We start from the raw sequence: 15,430 nt of genomic DNA, 5'->3' as shown, positions 1-15,430 counted from the left end.
AAGACCAGTGAAAAAGAGTCAACCAAATGATGCGAATATAAAGCAGGGAAGTCTGTGGATGGATCACAAGAACAGTGCACTTTCTTTTAGATGTAGGTGTTTGATCCCCGTTCACAGACACACTTCACCCAAGAAGTGGGTTTTTTTTCCCTTTCAAGTATCCAAAAATATGCATGTTGAGGACCCACATGACATTTTTCCACTGCTCTAACCCAAAATACTACTACTACTAATGATAAAAAAAAAAAAACGTGCATGTGCTTAGAAGTGAAACTCTGAAGCTAAGTGCGTAATGAGTCATTTTTGTTTCAGTCAATTTTGCGAATTCTATTACGGGACGACTGTAAATGACTCAAGGATTCAATACTAATTGATGATCAAAGCGATTTCAGGGCCGGTGAGATTTAATTTAGTATAACGTCCCATTATAAAAGTCAGTCGGTGCAAAGGCATCGTTTTTTTGGGGGGGGGGGGGGGGGTTTGGGCTTGTTAAACAGATCTTTTATGTTTCTTCCTTGAATCACATTCCACCCCTTCACCAGGTACTTTTTGCATAATCCTACAATCTGACAAACAACCAAACAGGCGCGGGTGAACACATAACCTCTTCGGGGGAAGTGATACATTCTATGCCATGCTCTCCTCGTGGTTCTGTCAGACCATAGACAATTTTTCACTTGCTGCAAAAGGATGCATCTCAGGCTGAATCCCTTTTGATTAGATATTCCACAAATAATGATTTAATGAATAACTTGGGTAGCACAGGGGCATGATCTCATAGTGGAGGGGAGAAATTCTTAAAGATAATTCATGATGATTACAAAACATTTGCAAAGGTGCTTTAGATTTATGCATAAATTGTATTCAAACTTCCTCGACTCTTTTCCCACCTGCACCAGTTGGAGCCCCTCTCCTGTTGTCTGTTCTCTCATGCATCATGTTAAATCGCTGCTGTAAACACCCCATTAAGTGATCTATTTATCTGGGCCATTCCTGCTGGCTCACTCACCCCAATCACTTTGCAGGTGGATTGTCTGCTTCTGGATTGCTTCATATTGCTTTGCACTGAAATCAATAGTCCTGCAGACTCTAAAAGCTCTCTCATGTGTGCAACCAGAAGTTGAAGGCTGTGCAACTATGCATTCATGTCAATGTCTTTTTGGTTTTCATCTCATGTTTCAGTGGGGTGGAAGGATTTACATGAGTAGGTACCAAGCAGAAAAAAAAACAAAACATGGTGTCTAACTTTAAGTATTCATGTGTTCATAATAATATGTACTTTGTTTGCGCAACCTCTGTGACTGAAGAATGTTACAGGGCATCAGTTCCATTTACTTATGAAGTTGTACCAGTGCATTTTCTGCAATTGAGCTGTCAGCGGCTGCCAGTCAGGGGAAATTAACGAGTCTGCTGATTGCACTGCTGGTAATTACAGAGTGCAGATGGAAGAGCACTGTGTCAAGCCTGGGAGATATTTTCAGCTTACGTCTGTCCTTTCCCCCAGCAGCCAGGTCAAGTAATGCTCGACGGAGGATCAGCAGAGGGTTCTTAACTGACCGGACGATTTCTTACCACCAGTAGTGTCCCAGTGTTTACAGAAATGGTGACAAAACAAGAACGTTACAAGTTAATTTCCCGCCATGTCCAAGCCTGTGGCGTTCATGTGACCCCGTCGGAACCTCTTTCCTTCAACAACAACTTCAACCACCTGCATGAGTACAGGAGAACATGCATCTCGGCATTCACGGGGACTTGGCTCAACAAGGATGTTGACAACAGCGCGCTATGGTGTCCAGCAGAGGAGAACCACCTTTGTTCCTCCTGAACTCTGACCTCTAGTACCCCCACAAGGATCGGCACTTGCCACTTGTCGTACACTCAGTGTACACCTGTACTTTCTGTATGCTGCAATTATTTACACATACTCTGTTCATGCAGGAAGGCAGGAACATAAATGAAGGAGACCAAACCGTAAGGACATAATTTATTATTAAACGATCAAATAAAGAATACACAAAGTGGTAGCGATCTGGGAGTTCCCAGGGTTTCTTGACCAATTTATTCTTGCCTGTCCTTGTACAAGTTTTGTTTTATTTACGTCCTCATGTCTGTTTTACACATTGTTTTCTTTATTCCTGTTTTGTCCGCTTGCTGGATGATTTGTCCAACATGTTCTCCAAGTCATCATTTCAGTCTCCAGTGAGTTCCAATGTAGTATTCATTTATTTAATCTTATTTTTGTTGGTCAAGAAAACCAAATTCGCATTATCTGCCCACTTGTAAACTTTGCGTTTGGGTCCACTTGCTTCAACGCTACAAGTAAATGCTCCTCTTAAAGTCAAGGATAAATCACTTTAGTGCTTCAGATGTTGTTGGTTTTTTTTTTGTTTTAATCTCACGGGTTTATGAGCAATTACCCACATATTACATGCTATTGCTGTAGAGATTACCTGCTTATACAAACAGTGAGGGCTGCATAGATTAAAAATATTAAAACTGTGTGTCACCTCTTCTCCTTCACAGGTTCTCACTGCTAGCTTCTCTATTTGGCACGTACTCACATGCTCTAAAAACGTGGGTGGGCAGACTGTTTCACGTTAGTTAAGCTAAGGGTTTGGGCCCCTGCTGTGTCAGTGACATCTGAGATTTTGTTTTATCCTTTGGACTAATGGGTGGCACGGTGGTGCAGTGTTTACCACTGTCACCTCACAGCGAGAAGGTTTTGAGTTCGAGTCCTGACTCGGGCATGGGATCTTTCTGAGTGGAGTCTGCATGTTCTCCCTGTGCCTGCGTGGGTTCTCTTAGGGCACTCCAGCTACAGTCAACAGACAGGCAAGTGGGGATGAGGTTAATCGGATACTCTGCATTGATCGTAGGTGTGGCTGTGAAAGCAAATTTTGCCTGTCTGTATGTGTTGGCCCTGTGACGAACAGGCGACCTGTCCAGGGTGTAGCCCGCCTCTCGCCCGAAGGCAGCTGGGATAGGCTCCAAGCCTCCCGACCCTTAACAGGATAAGTGGCAGAAAATGGATGGATGGATGGATGGATGGATGGATGGATGGATGGATGGATGGATGGATGGATGGCCCCAGCAAAAGCGTCTGATTCACCTCTCACCTTGCTACGTCAAATAGGAACAGTGTGACTACTTTCAATTGAAAATATTCCATAACCCCACAGAACTGTCCCATTTCAAAAACGTTGGACATGACAGGTGTAAATGAAGCCGGGTGGAAACCTGGGCCACATCCCCACTAATAAGGTTTCATTTCAAAAGGCATAACTTCAGCTACGTTTATGCCTTTCATCCACATAATTTCACCATTTCAAAGCTAAAAAACCGTTGAAAACTCTGCTGCACTTTGTGTAGGTTTGTAAACTCTGCAGTGGCTATGTCATGAGCATAGGTTAATTCAGAATGGGTACTGGATTACAGGGGTCACTGAACTTGTTGTATTTGCCAGCAGCAGTTTATGTGGAATCGTTCCAGAGAAATGGTGAGAAACTTTTTGAATGAACTAAAACATCGTGACTGCAGACACACAAAACTGAGGACGCCTCTGGGTGCAACATTACCCAAACATTACCCATTATATTAACATGAGTGGCAAGGGAAGACTCTGGAAAATGCTTATGCTTGTGGACTTCCCCAAGATTTTTCATGTGTCTGTGTTGCCACCATCTTCCTGCATCCAGATTACAAACACCAAGTCCGGAGTCTTAGGGATCTGGTTGCCATCACCTTCCACTGAACACGGCATGTCACCATTTTCACCTTTTTTGGAACGTTGCCCCTTTTGTGTGTGTACTCAGGAGCGATACTAGGATCTAACTTTTAGGGAGGGGCTCAGCTCCGAGTAAGAACATCACTTCTCATTGTGTCATTATCGTGGTATAACAGAGCTTAATATTTCATGATATTAAGATAATATCCCATTATAACGAGTAATCATCTCGTTATCACAATTTAACAGCAAAAAAGAATTGCTAGAATGGCCTCTCTTTGCTTCAGTACTCGTGTTTTACTTTTCCTTCGAAGTATTTTCTGCACTCAGACCCGCACTTTTACCTCAGGTGTGTTACCACTGACGTTATTCTCTCCCTAATATGATGCACAAATATCCTCTTGTGTGGATGAAGACTAATGTTTGTTTCAAGAACCTCTTATAAGCTACCTATCTGCTTTGAGTTAGTTGTATCCAAGCAAGCCTGACACAAAACACGTGGAAGGACAAACTCGCTGTGCTTCCAGCAAACGTGTGTACATCTTAGACCTTTGCCCCCCAAGTAGAGTTCTTGAGTCTGTCCATTGAGGGTATATTCAGCTTTATGCAGGAGAAAAATCACAAACGAATTCAGACAGTATGTCCTTAGTTTAATTAGTCCGTCTGGAAAGGTTGGCTCATCGTTAAATCTTTTTTAGCACTCAAGGTGGTGAACAGAGCAACGCAACCGTTTCATACAAATAATTCCAAACAACAAAACAAATCTGGAGATTTCATCCGGACAGCTTTAATGACAAGTTGTGGGCAAATGCAGCTATCAAGTCAGGGTCACTTACTTTTCAATATAACTGGCATTTTATTCTTCTGTATTTGTTTCATTCTTTTCTCCACTTCATAATAGTAACTGTGGAGAGGGATGTATTCAAGGTGTTTATTTAGTTATTTTTTCTTATCATTTTAATGTGGTGATTCAGGTGTCGAAGCATGAGTCACAGCTCTCAACACCCTCATTTTCGCATGTACTCTGGTCAAAGCCTAGTAAACAATATGAGAAGAAACAAATCAAATTGTGTAAAGTACAGTAATGTTTTACCTCTATATTGCACGAATTTAAGATGGGGATTAGGTAAATAGGAAGGTTTTCATCTATAATATTGACATTGTTTGGGAAATTTGTGCTAAATTATTTACGCTAACAGAAAATGGTAGCAAAAACTGCAAAGCTGTTCCAAGACACATTTCATATTACATATATAAACCAAATGTTCGTGTTTTTCCTGGAAAAAGAGCCATTGGCCGAGGGTTGCTGCCTCAGTTTAGCTTCAAACTCTCGCTGAGTATTACATAATTCTTCCCTTGCCTCTGCATCAGATTGGACAGATAAGGGTTGTGCAGCTGTTTGTGTTAAGCTTGTGAGTGTGTGTGTGAACGTGCTTCTTTGTGTATGCGCGGATGTTTGTGTGTCCAAGAAGCTGCATAAGGTTATCCAAGTTGCTGCCAGGAACGCAGGGAGTGAGGCAATGTGAAGGATGTAGTAACATAATCCCTGCAACCTCATCCTAACAGCAGGGGAGATGTCTTTAGAGTTTGAGTTAAAAAAAAAAAAAACCCAAAAAAATGAAGCTAGACTATTCTTTCCCTTATTTTCTTCTGTTAATTAATTTCCCCCTGACACTGTTCTGCCTTCATTTGTATGATTTAGCCATCTCTGCCTGCAAGACATATTTACAGTGGAAAGAAATAATGGCCCTTACTTCACTTTGTCTGGTTTATTAGTAAGCGCGTTTGCTCTGATCTATAAAAACATGATTTTGCGTGCAGGGCTTACATAGATTTTTGCAGTCCTGCAATTGATTGGAGATGCAATTTTGCCATCCTCTGAAATCCTTCAGGCCAATTTCCATATGCTTCTCGCTGGAATAACAAACAATGCAAGCAAGGCGTGGGGGAGTGAAATGATATATATGCCAAGGATGGAGTGAACAGAAAGTCTGCTGTATTAACCTGCATGTAAATGAACAGCCATAAAAAAAACAAACAGCTGCAGTGTCGCTCTCATTGTATAGTTTGAGGGCAGTGCAGCTGCATTTGCTGTCATCTGTCTGCAAATTGCTTGTAGCTGAAATAATACAGGCGTACTTGTAAGGTTTGAAATTGGAAAAAGACTATGTAGGAAAATTAACCATTACTAAACACAGCTGAGGGATCACTGAGTTAAAGAAAAAGTTAAGCTGTCTGAGCCTGCAACCTTGGGGAGGAGGCTGTTGGTTGCGTGATGTAAAATCAAACAGCAGTCAAATGCTCGCAGTGTGTCTTTGTATTTCTATGAGGCATCAATTTCACACAGAACAGCAAGTGTCATTTGTTTCTTTCTTCTCACATGTCTGGGCCTCACTTGCATGTTTGGCGAAATGAACACAGAACATTCTTTGCCAAGAGCGGTTGACCTTTCATCTGACCTAGGAGACTTATGAGGGCCCCTGGCTCATGGCCCTGTCAGCACACGCACGACAACAAAAAAAACCCAACATCTAGGGTTTTCACTTTTTTTTTTCTGTGTGTGGAGAGATATCAGCCTGACTGAACATTATAGAGACCCAGAGGACTACAAGCATTCAGGCATGCACACACACATACAGAGGAAGAGGTAGCTAGTGGAGTAGGACGCAACCTTGAAAAAGCTGTGCTCCCGAGGGAACTTCCCTGAATGGCCTGTTTGCAAGAGCAGAACAATTGCTTGTTCGCTCCATCGTTTCATCCCTCTCTCCATCTAACAAGGGAAAAGAGCGAAACTTGGATTCATGAGCGCAGAGCTGTGTTGATTGATGTTTTGTGGGACACACTGATGTGCGGCAATGAACATCAGGTCAGGCTGTCTGTGCGTCTTTGTCCTGATCTATCATCATTACTGCCCCATGTGTCTCGAATAGAACATACATACACACACACACGCACATTGGCTGATCAAGAAGCTTGTTTTACAACGTCATGGGATGGAACGTTGTAGGGAGATAATATACTTTTTGATAAGAGATCTGACCAGGAAATTGTTCCACTGATCCATAAGCACCTGTAACATTTGTGTGTCCTGCATAATGTTGCTTTATATCTTCTCTTTAGTCGATAAGAACACGCTCATGCTTCGGCAGCAGATTGAACTGGCCATCTTTTCAACAGTGATTCCTTCCTCCCTTTTTTCTTCACTCTCCATCACTGGCGAGGTTCTGTCCTTGGTTCAACCTGCCCCCAAAACGAGTATACATTTGCATGCATTTGCACTCTCCCGTAGCTTGCCTGTTACCCACTGTGCCGTCGAGTCTGATTAATGAGCTGAGTGTGCCACTTCTCACAATAGCCAAGCAGCCAGCCTGCTTGTGCTAACATCAAATATCCAAGATTACATCTACGATAAAGAAAATGAAAACTATACTTGCTATACAGCTGAACATACAATAAAATACTTAATGTTATTATAGAGGATATGCGAGGTGTGTTCATCCCAGGTCATCAAATATCAACCCTTTCTCATATTCTTTAGCATCCGATACCTGCTATTAAGCAATATCAGGGGAGAGGAAGTGCTGTTGTACTGAATATGATGTGTGTACCTTTAAGTTTTCTGTTGTCACACCAACATATAATCCAAACACTCACTACAAATGGATGCGATTAATTTTTCATCTATAATAATAATAATAATAATAATTACTATTATTATTATTATTATTATTATTATTATTATAGATGAAAAATTAATAAAATCAATAGAAATCCAGCAATTTTTAACAATGTGTGAAAGGCTCAACTGTGAACATCCGTAATCTGATCAAGAATAGAATGGCGTTTGTCTGACAGAGGAGAAGTGATTCTTTAAACGATGATGACCAGACAGAAGTGGTACTATTCCCTCGTGGGGGATTTGCTTTTGCACAAACAGTACAAGTCATTTCCCACTCGTGGAATGCCTCTTGTCTCATTAAGTCAAGTCAAGTCAACTTTATTTGTATAGCGCCAAATCACAACAAAAGTTACCTCATGACATGTTCCAAGTAGAGTAGATCTAGCATCACAATCCATCAATGACTTTAAACCAAACAATTCTCCATGAGCAAGCACATCCTGCAACAGCAGCAACAAAAACCTTTCTTTTAACAGGCAGGAACATCAAACAGATCCAGGCTCAACGTGAACCATCACCCGCTTTGACCAGTCGTGGGGAAAGAGAGCAGGCGAGCGGGGCAGAGACAAAGACAGATAATGGAGGAAGACAGATATACAGAAGGAAAGAGAGGTACAGAGAGAAAGGGGGAGAGTGACGGACAGACGGGGATGTGGAAGGCTGGAAGGAGGACAGTAAGTAATAACAGCAGCTCGCTACCAATAATCACATCTACTGTACACCATCAAATCTAGCATAATATGCACAATTGTATGGTAGCAAGCTGAATGCTGATGCAAATGCTAATACAGTATTGAGAATACTGACATAAATACTACGAGTACAAAACTAGAACAATGATGCTGAGGGTGGCAGCTTGAGCCTCTTAAGGTCTGTAGCCTCCTCCAGCAACAGTATCAGTCAGGGATTTGGGGAGTAGGGAAGCATAAATGCTCTGGAGAAGATAAGCTAGTAACACAAATGAGTAAAGGAGGACAGAGAGGACTGAGAGGAGGAGAGAGAAGCCCAGTGCACCATGGGAGATCCTGCAGTCTGAGCCTATAGCAGCATATCTAAGGGCCAGCCTAAGCCAGCCCAACTATAAACTTTATCAAAAAGGAAGGCCTAAGTCTGCTCTTAGAGAGGGTGTCTGAATCCTGGACTGAAACTTGGACAAGCTTCCACAGGAGGGGAGCCTGATGGGGGGGGGGGGACTCTGGCTCCCATTCTACTTTTAGAGACCCTTGGAACCACAAGCAGCCCTGCGGGAGTGAAGGGTTCTAGCTGGATAACAGGGGACTATGAGCTCTGTCAGATATGAAGGTGCCAAACTATTGAGGACTTTGCATGTATACATGAAGGCTGCTTGCTCATGGAGAATTGTGGGGTGTAAATTCATTGAAGGAGTGTGGCACTCGAGCCGCTCTACTTGTAAAGTGTCATGAGATAACTTTTGTTGTGATTTGGCGCTACACAAATAAAATTGACTTGACTTGACTTTGTATGTTAAAAGAAGAATTTTGAATTCTATTCTGAATTTAACAGGGAGCCAATGCAGAGAAGCACAGGAGAGGTATGGTCTCAGGTATGATCGCGGTACAGGAGAGGTATGGTCTCTTCCACCAGTTCTTGTCAATATACAATGGTGTTTTGGACCAGCAGGAGAAGTTGTAAAGACTTGTTGACATAGCCTAATGGGGGGAGGGGGGTTCAGTCACCATGCCTTGAAATAATAAATGCACGGACTAGGTTTTCTGCATCAGTAAAATCCCACAGTGTTTTTAGAGGCTCAGTTGTGACCTGTTTGACAACACATTTCATTTAGAATAGTGCCCTCTACAAAGATAAAGAGACACTGAATTTTTTTTTTTCACGAATTGCAAAGAGAGACTATGTTACAAACAAGAGCTCAGATGTCATTGTAGCTACTTGTCACTCTTTTAAAACAAATACACACCTGGACCAGCTGGTGAGTCTTTATGGACTTATTGGTGCAGCCTGATATCAGGGAATTGCAGTAATCCAGTCTGGAAGTGACAAAAGCATCGTCAAGTTTTTCTGCATCTTTTTGAGACAGGATGTGTCTGATCTTACTGATGTTACATAGATGAAAGAAAGCAGTCCTAGAGATTTGTTTCATGTTGGAGTTGAAGGACAGATCCTGATCGAAGATGACTCCTGTGTTTCTTACGGTAGTGCTGGGGGCCAGGGTGATGCCATCCAGGGTACCTGTCTCATTAGATAAGGTGTTCCTAAGGTGTTTGGGCCCAGCGCAATAACTTCAGTTTTGTCAGAGTTTAACAAAAGGAAATTATGGGTCATCCATGTTTTTGTTTCCTTTGGACAGACCTCCAGTTTAGTCAGCTTATTTGTTTCATGTGGATGCATTGATAAGTACAGCTGTGTATCGTCTGCATAACAGTGACAATTACAGTGACATGTTTCAGTCTCTGTAATAGGATGTAATGGTCAAAAGCTGCACTAAGATCAAACAAGACCGGCACAGAGACGAGTCCTTCATCTGATGCCAGTCGGAGGTCATTGGTAGCGTTGACTGGTGCTGTTTCTATGCTATGATGAACCCTGAACCCTGACTGGAAATCCTCTATAAACTGTTCCTCTGAAGAAAGTCACAAAGCTGCTTTACAACTGCATTCTCTAAAATTTTGGAGAGAAAAGGAAGATTTGATGTCGGTCTGAAGTTGGCCAAAACTTCTGGACCCAGGGTTGTTTGTTTTTTTGAGAAGGGGTTTAATTACTCTTACTTTAAAGGACTGTGGAACATAACCAGGTAACAGTGACACAATGATCACAATATTGATCATATCTAAGAGAGAGGCTCTCACTTGGGGTTAAGAGTTTTTAAGCAGCTTAGTTGGGATGGGGTCTAGGAGACAGGTGGACGGTTTAGAGGAGGAAATTGTAAGTTCTTGAAGGACAATGGGAGGAAAGCTATCCGGGTATCTACCCGGGCCTACAGCTCCTCTAAGGTTCTGAGTATATAGATGATGTGGTGCCAGCTGATAGGATGAGAAGAACTGCCTCTCTAATAAGTAGAATTTTGTTATTCAAAAAGTTAATGAAGGGAAATGCATATTACTTTGTTGGAACAACAGTAACTGCTGTAAAATGAACAGTGTCAGTTCGATTTCTTCCAACTAACATCTAGAGTAGTGCTTTTTGCAGTGCCTTATATTTGTGGACAGATGAATATTGTTTTTATCATTTTGTTTATTTTTTTAGTTGAACATTGTCTGAAAAACATTAAAATCCATGTTCTTTTGTTTCTCCTTTTTTAAAATATTATGGGCTATCCTGATCACTTTTAGATTTTTTTTTCCTAATCAGTGAAGCATTTTTTTTTTTTAATTACTACGCAGTTGTGGAAAAAAGGTACCTGCCTTAAGTTAGCACCCAAAACTGCATGTTCTATAAAGGCAATTATGATTATAAGAAGAGAAATAAAATGAAATACATCATTTCCCAAAACCTTAAGTTGTATTTCTTAATGCTTTTTGAAATTGCAGAGTGCTGAGATTGTTGCATTTTTCAATGATTTGACTCACTCTGGCAAGAATATCTGTCGCATTGGCAGATATACTTGGCCTGTTTTCACAAAACATTTTATCTTATCATGAAAAGTTCCCACTGACTCAGGAGACACAAGAACTTTGTTGCCGAGTTTCCTCTTAAAGCGTATTTACAATGCTGTTGTTTGTAAGGAAACCTCAGGCGAAGAGAAATGGGGTGGGGTGAGCAAACAGTCTAATACCCAGTCTAATGTCTGAACAAGTCCCATTCATTTCGGCTGTTGTACAATATGGCTTTTTGGTAACAAAATTCTTTCCAGTGTACCTCCCTGGGGAGGCCTGCCTACACTTTGAAAAACACTTTCCTACATTAAATATGATTTCTTCCGAATTTGGCCTCCATATTCTCTCGAAAATTTGGCCTCCGGGCTTTTCAACTTCATGCTGTCATATTTGGGGTGCTTCCTAACTCGGTATCCAAATTCATGCCTAGAAATTCAGTAAGCTTCCAAATTACTTTCAAATTCAAAATTAAAAAAAAAAAACAGCTTCTAATTAACCAATAAACAAGAACCAAATTTTCTTCAAAATTCAGCTTCCATATTTGCACGTAAAAGTTTGTTAGGTTCCCACCTTTAGCTTCAAAAGTTACGTGTCCAAATGGATCTTCCAAATCGTTGGAAGAGATAGATATTCCTCTGTATGTACTTAGGTGTCCCCCTGTCAGCAGAAAAAAACATCAGACCAACTGCTTGCCTGGTGTTCTTGGGTACTAAAGTTGAAGCATTTCTACCTGCTGAAAATCTCATTCATATTCATGAAATACCTCAGTTTTTCATTAAAGTTAGAAGAGAGGTCTTCCCCATAGTCACTTTTATTTCCAAATTGGAGCATCCACTTGTGCATACCCAATTACTCAACATGATTCTCTGGAAGAATGTTGCCCGTACTAGTTCACTCAGTCACTTTCTGAGATTTTTCACTGATGCTGTGCAGCTATGCCTGTAGAGCCCATGGTTTGCAGGTAAATGGCTTAATCTTTTAATCAGGCTTAGGCAGAACAGTTGTGATGACAGTGCATCTCCTTGGTATATACCGCACTTGATGTTAACTTGGGCTATTGGCTTTGAGTTGACCTGTAGGGTTGTCTTCCACATCCCCATCGAGGTTCTGATGAAGCCTTTCAGTTTAATGTTGATGTTTTACAGTTCAGACATTCTAGTATCCATGCGCATGGCATTGAGTCATAGGCTTTCTTGTAATCAATCCAGGTGGTGCACAGGTTGGCCTGTCTGCTCTTGCAGTCTCGGGGCAATTGCTCTGTAAACCAGTAGCTGGTGCTTGGCTCCTCGGTTGTTTGTGCCGATTCCTTTCCTCATGTATTCACACAATCAACTAAGTGTGAAAGATAGATAGCTAAGCTCTTTGATCCCCTTTGTCTTTGTTCTCAGGTACCTAAATTTTGGGGGAACAATTACAACCACAAGTTAAGAGGATGTAACACCACTCCCAGTTTAAACCACGACTATCAAACTTTAAACCAAAATAATTAAAAACTTCCCCTTATTCCCACAGTTTTCTAACCTTCAAACATTTTTTGTTTTAAAAGAAGACATTGGGAAATATGACCCTCAGTCAGTTTAGCCCTCACGATGATAGGATTAATGGTTTTTGATTAAACTGCTACAGCAAATGTCCCATTGATGGCCATGTCAAACTGAGTTGAGAAGGAATTGAAAAACCATATAAAGACAATTTTTAACTAACAAATTAAGGAAGTTTCTGTTCCGCTGACACAAACTAGTGCAACCACAGACAGGACACCGGTAATGAAGGAGAATGTCCGAAGGCTATTTATTAAATGAAATAGGCAAAAAAGTACTCTGGACTAGGGTGGCTAGAATGGGGTAATGTGGGGCTTAAGCATTATATGAATGGGATGTGTGAGTAATTATGTTTGTGTGTGTGTGTGTGTGTGTGTAGTGCTGCATGAAATATTTAGATGCACTAACAGTCCAGGGTAGGGAATACCTAACACTGGGGGTCAGAGGTCCCAGATGAACTGTAGGGGTCCAGGAGACAATCGGGGTCATAGCAGGGTTGGTTGTGTCGTCATGAAGGAGGTCTTGGGAGGCAGAGGAATCACGGAGGAGGACTCGGGAGGCAGTAGAGTCATGGAGCGGTTCTGGAGAGGCGTTGGAGTCGCAGAGGAACTCTTGGGGAAGGGAAAACAGGGGAAAAACAACATATGAGTAAAAATCTGCAGAGCAAAAACTAGAGTGCTGGCAAAAGGGCAGAGAAATCCTAAGAGCGCCTTTTGGTATAGTTATCATATGGGTTCAGTACGTTCAAGCACTGCGTGCAGGTCCAGGCTTCCTTTTGAAGCTGGGCTGGTAATTGGCTGCAGGCGTGGCTGATTGACGATTAGCATCACCTGTGCTGCTGGTCCTCCCAGCCAGAGGAGGAGGGCCATGGACAGCACCGGGAGGAGTTGGCAGAATGACCAGTTTCACTTGTTGGAAAGTGCTTATTTGGTGGCAAATTTAATTAAGTCTCTTCTGCCAAACTCTGCTCACAGATTCACTATATCGGGACAAACATAGCTATGCAAAGAATTTGCTGTGACTCGATAGAGAGGTGTAATTGTTAAATGTTTTTGTTTTCCATTTTGAATAGACCCTAATATCTGGTACATTTTTTTGGCATCATCTCTGTTGTGACCCTTGGTATGTTCTACATATGTTTGTATGTACATCTGGACACTCTTATGGGCAGACGTAAATGGAGTAACACTGATGTACCGCAGTGCTAAAAGAGAGCAGGGAGGCCAATACCTGATATAAAAGTCAATATGCTGATGTTTGTTTTTTATGTGTGATACAAAAAAAAAATGATACCAATAAGCAACTATACTGCTGGAAGTAAGTTTATGACACATGCACTCGCCCTGCTTTGCATATTTTTAATTAAAAAAGTTAATTAAGAAACATAAACGATGTTAGTTAATCAACCTTTTGTGAACACAGGTGTAGACAATTTTAAAATGACATTAATTGCGCAGATTTTCAGTCAACCTTGATTTATCTATTACTGTCTTACATATCCTCCCAAGTCTTTTCTATCTATTAATTTTCTATTTTAAGAGGAGACGCTAATGAATGATCATTCCCCGTGTGAGTGAACTCACATTCATATACAGAGAAGGCCGCCTCCAGGCATCACATTTTGATTATCACCACATAACCTTTTTAAAGATAGTTTTACTCAGTAGTTCCCATTTTACCCAGGAGCTTATCTTGATCTGAAATAATTATCCCTTCAAAACTGAACCACTGAACAGAGTTTTCCGTAACAGGGATGGAACTCACCTTTTACATCATGCACAAAAATTACACATACATTTTCCTGGCAATACAGCTTATTTAGTCTCATACAGAAGAACATCCAAACTTTCAATGCACAACAGCGCAATACTACTAGATATAGAAAACTTTAACCTTCATGTAATTTTACACAGCCTCAGCATTAAATCTCTTGGATTCAACCAAGTCAGAGTACAGACAGACTGCTGCTAGAGAATGAGGGGGTGGTGACTCTCCAACAATGCGCCGGATCAGTGTGCGATGACATGGTGTAACTGAGTAGATTGATGCTTAAAGCACGATTTTAGCAGTATTTACCTCACAGATTTATTCAATTATAGCTCCCTATTTGTACTATTAATGAGATTGATATTGAGAGAATATATGGCCCAGACTGCAGTAGAGATATTATTTTATTCACGTCAATGCTTGTCATTTTATCTTTTTCATCCACCTTCAAATCTTTCACAGTAGAAAATTGAGTTTGTCACATGGTTAAATAATTTTTCTGCCGTCCTTGCTTTGTACATGCACACGTCTCACATTCGTCGCTCCCTCGTCGAATCCTGACAGACTGACCAACTATGACAGTTATATGGAACAGCTGCACATGCTGCTGTTTTTTATTAACCATTTGACATTTATTCCAAGGCAGATTAGGATTTGATAGAAGAGAGGAGCGAGAGAGAAAGTAGGAAGGAGGGAGGGACATGGGAAGAACTGATGGTAAGGAAGGTTGGGGGTAGCCGTGGAAACCCTCCATGCGTTGGCCCATTCGTGCATTGCCATTGGCGGAACACTCATCATATTCCTGCTGAGGATTGCATCATCTGGTGCACGGAAGACACCTCTCACGGTCTCTCCCTTCTGTCTCTCCTTCTCTCTCTCTCTCTTTTTCCACTCTCTGAGTCAAGCTGTCTCCCACAAGCGATGCAGAAGCTGCTTGTTCAAATGGAATCCCCATCCCCCCTCCAGTTTTCAAAATGAGGGCAGAGAGAAAGCAAGAGCAGGGAGGAGGACAGATTTTAAGAGCAGCAGTCATGTGAATACATGGATTTTTTGACATTCACAAATACCAATGTGCACTGTGTTTGTGAGGTAAATGAGTTTTCTATTATTGTCACAAGCACAGTGGTCACATCTCATTTCCCCCGGG

This window comes from Aulostomus chinensis, chromosome 4 (genome assembly GCF_037954235.1).
Source record: "Aulostomus chinensis isolate RoL2024-O1b breed Wild chromosome 4, RoL_Achi_v1.0, whole genome shotgun sequence".
Lineage (NCBI taxonomy): Eukaryota > Metazoa > Chordata > Actinopteri > Syngnathiformes > Aulostomidae > Aulostomus > Aulostomus chinensis.
This window is presented reverse-complemented; position numbering follows the sequence as displayed.